Source organism: Priapulus caudatus, unplaced genomic scaffold (genome assembly GCF_000485595.1).
Source record: "Priapulus caudatus unplaced genomic scaffold, Priapulus_caudatus-5.0.1 Scaffold130, whole genome shotgun sequence".
Taxonomy (NCBI): domain Eukaryota; kingdom Metazoa; phylum Priapulida; class Priapulimorpha; order Priapulimorphida; family Priapulidae; genus Priapulus; species Priapulus caudatus.
The window spans coordinates 149,256-153,351 of NW_014577191.1; the positions used below are offsets into that span (position 1 = coordinate 149,256).

Sequence of the window (4,096 nt, forward strand, 5' to 3'; positions counted from 1 at the left end):
TATTGTTAGCGAGCTTTCAACAATACACTGTGTATTGTCAAGACACCTTCTAACAATACACTGTGTATTGTAGTAGGTACCTATGAGCTTTCAACAATACACTGTTTATTGTTGAACACCTTCTAACAATACACTGTGTATTGTAGTAGGTACCTATGAGCTTTCAACAATACACTGTTTATTGTTGAACACCTTCTAACAATACACTTTTCTTCTTTTTTTTAATTAGTTTACTTTTTGATTTGTAAACTTGAAATTGACATTTATTTAAATGAATTTATTGAAATTATTTGATTGATTTTATTGAATTTATTAAAAATGAAATTGAATACACAGTTGTTAGGTACCTACTACAATACAGTGTATTGTTAGAAGGTGTTCAACAATACACACTGTATTGTTGAAAGTGCGTTAGTTACCAGGATTATCTGGTTCAGAAGCACGAGGATCGTCGTGAGCCGATATCCCAGAGGCGCTCGTTCTTTTCTCCGCGAAATGCGCCGTGTTTCGATTGCTCTGAAAAAAGCGGTCACTTTCCGCTGTGTGTCTAGGCGATCGATACGACAGTGGAACCATTAAATTTTGTCAACGTCTTCGGCCATTGATTTATCTTGTTAGAAATTCCTGCGTGATGTTGCCGGTCTGTATACACATCCGTCTCGTGCAAGCACGGCAACGGATTTCATGTTACCACGCGTGAGCGTGTAACGAAAGCAAGCGAGAGCGAAACGAACAATTCACGCCGAGAAATCTCGTTAACAAAAAAACACACGAATTAATCACATCACTTGGCTCCATCGCATAGATGCTTATTAATATGGTCTTTCGTAATTAGTCTCCTGTTCATGGCGAGTTTGTTACGAAAAGTAACAATTTTTTCAAGAGTGTATGTCCGCGTGGCAAAGCTCGTTGTCAAGCATGCAAGCCAGATCTTGATATTGTTGATTGATATTGTTATGTTGGCGTATTTGTTCCTCGTAAGTTTTAATATAAATAAATGGTCGAGGCGCTATTGCAAAGAGCTAAACGTGCAAAAATATATACATTCTGTGTTGTTTAGCTGCCGCCGACAGCCAACGACCTGCAATGCGTACTGTCGTCATGTACAGATTCGTCACGAGATTTATACGCTCGTTGTACAACGGTGCGTGCTTATAATCAAATACACATTCGATTTATTCATTTTTGTACAGGTACAATATACTGTGCTGACACGTATATAGCATAAGCCTCACTCATCGGGGTTCTGCGATGCATGCGTTAAAGCTCTGTGTAAGAAAATCCGCTCGTAAACAATGAAGCTGTCAACCGCCTCCCGCACGCACGCTGGCTTCTACCACACACCATCCCTCTACAGCCGCCTCCCGCACGCACGCTGGCTTCTACCACACACCATCCCTCTACAGCCGCCTCCCGCACGCTGGCTTCTACCACCGTTTTTGTTCACTACGCTTTTAGTTTATTCCCTGCCATTTAATAATAGCATTTAGTCTCAATATACACGGCGGGAAAAAGGCAGGGAGTAGAGTTCACTGCGAGAAACATTATAAAAATATAATCCGTACAGCGTACACACTAGCCGCGTGCGTACCTGGCCATCCAGCCATCGCTGGCGATGGGGAATTCCATGCAATACGATTGCCTTGCTACGCGCCAATCGCGCTTTTTCGTGACAGCTGTGCACTAGTTCTTCTGCAGCTGGAGAATAACACGGATGTGCATGCACTGACATCGAGGTGTTCCCCGCCCACACACACACGCACGGACGCACGCACGCACGCACGCACACACACACTCACACACGTGCATATATACGCACACACTCGCATCACCCAGCACGGGAGTATATTATACAGAAGTACGACAACACTGCAATAAACGAGCGGCGCAGGAAACCGCAGTCCTCCTAAAATAACTCGATGCGTGTTTTCCGCGGAGAAAAAGTCCAGGTTGGATAATGTTGGTCGGAAGTGGCGGCGGCGGCGGCTCAGGGAAGAGTCCCGGAAGACGTGCGGTGACTCACTGCTACTATCCGTATAGCAGCAGCCACGTTCAGACAGTTCACAAGCTTACATTGTTTACGCAGGGAAATTCGGTCGCCACACTTTGTAAGTAAAGGTCAGACTATCAGGTGCTATCATACTGCCCCAGCGACTACTTTTCTCAGCTAATCGCAATAATAACTGCTGGCTATATTTACCCTACACAAGCAGTTGTCCGAGACAGAAACATGTGCACTAACACGAAATCACGGGGATCTACCTTAGTGTAATGTCATATATATATATATATATAACATCAGGAGTCAATAATAGGCATATTATTTACTCCTGATCATAACTGTGAAATGCTAACCCTGCAACAACCTTATACCTATTATACACATGTATATCAAGAGCTAATAATACCTTATTGTATTAACCTTATTGTTGTATTGTAATTGTATTGTAATATATGTATTATTAGCTCTTGATATATATAATCAGCTCTGCATTGCTTACAGCGCCACTAAGCAACTCTGTATCACTTCAAGAATATAGAAATACAATATGAAACACATTATATTAAACCTCAAAATGATGCAGATCTCCATAAACAAACATTTTCACTTCCTATTGATGTTATACGTGAACAGAGTGACATCCACCCCAGCATGGAACTCTCTCTCTATCCTCTGTCCTCGGCTCCTCGCTACAAAATGCTAACTTTCTACATCTGCACTTGGAATCAAGTTTATCACAACGTGACGGCTGCGTGAAATCCTGATTTACGCATGTGAATGCATATATATATACACATATATATGTTAGCACGAATAAAAGTTTCGTTGAGGTGACACTAGCAAATCAATAAGAGATTCGGCTACTCGGGTCTAGTATTTGAACTGCTCTGGACTTGCATAAGCAGCAGCAGCAGCAGCACGACTTACAGCTGTTGGCGAAAAAAAATCTAGGGTAGGGGGGGGACACGTGGCAGTGCTGCTGCCCCCACGCAGCTCACTGACGTTATTGACAGATTGAGGTGGCCGTTAGCTGGTGCATACTCCACACAAACACGACCACTGCACACACTCAGCCAGCCCCGCACCCCGGTCCATCCAGCGCCGATATGTACCTCTTGTATTCGCGCGCGCTCGCTCGCTGCGCCGTCGCCACGCGCGCGCCTCCTAACCCTCTACGATTCCGTCTTGGAGAAAGCGATATTGGTCCCCTTCATCAGAGGCAGTAGACACTTGTAGGTGCCTTCATTGAAGCTCGAACACTGAGTCACGCCCTTCTCGTTCAGCTTGCTAGAGTCCAGCCATGTGTTGAACGGTCGCTGAGTTTCTGTAGATGGATGGCTGTCGGGCTGCGGAGGCAAGAGACGTTCGTATATTTCACTTCCGTAATACTGCGATAAATATTACAGTACACAATCTATTATCCGAAACCCTTGGAACCAGACACGTTTCGGAATTCGGAATTCTTCGGATTTCGGAATGGTAGTACAGTACAGATATACATACCGTATATCCTGCAACTAGCCAGTACTAAAACCCAAGTTTTCAAAAGGGGAAGTGCTGTACCGGTACAGTACAATATGTATGAGTAATGCCAAACACATTAATATTCGTCGGGTCAAGTTTTGGCATCAAACGCGAGCTTTGGTGTGCAGACAATTTCCACACAAAAAGTTTTGGTTTTCGGAGCTTTTCGGTTTTCAGCATTTCGGATAATAGATTGTGTACTGTACTTATTTATGAGAGTAGCGTTGTCAACATATGCTCTGACATCGCGATGTACTAGCTGAGATTAGAGTCGAACCTGTGTATGAAGGTTATTCTAGGGAACCCAATAAAGTGTCCTTCACAAACAGGTGTTTGTTTTAAGGAGGGCGTTTCCGGGTGTAAAGGGCCAGACACACCAGGCGATGCCATCGGCCGATGGCATCGGCGTAAAAATCGCCTGGTGTGTCCACTCAATCGCCGCCGATTTCATCGCCCGATGCCATCGGCCGATGCCATCGCACAGATCAAAACGTTTTGATATTATCGCCCGATGCCATCGCCCGATGTGTCCACGACTGCCCGATGCCATCGGGCGATTTTACAATTCAT

At 44.4% G+C, this 4,096-nt stretch overlaps 1 long non-coding RNA gene across 1 annotated transcript; it reads right to left on the reverse strand.

Moving 5' to 3' along the window:
• Positions 1 to 1,147: 1,147 nt before the first annotated feature.
• LOC106805862 lies at positions 1,148 to 3,344 on the reverse strand. The gene is made up of 2 exons (XR_001393476.1): positions 1,833 to 3,344; positions 1,148 to 1,794 (listed from the first exon to the last, which is right to left on the reverse strand). It is a non-coding gene; the product is annotated as an uncharacterized LOC106805862 (long non-coding RNA).
• Between the last annotated feature and the right edge of the window lie 752 nt (positions 3,345 to 4,096).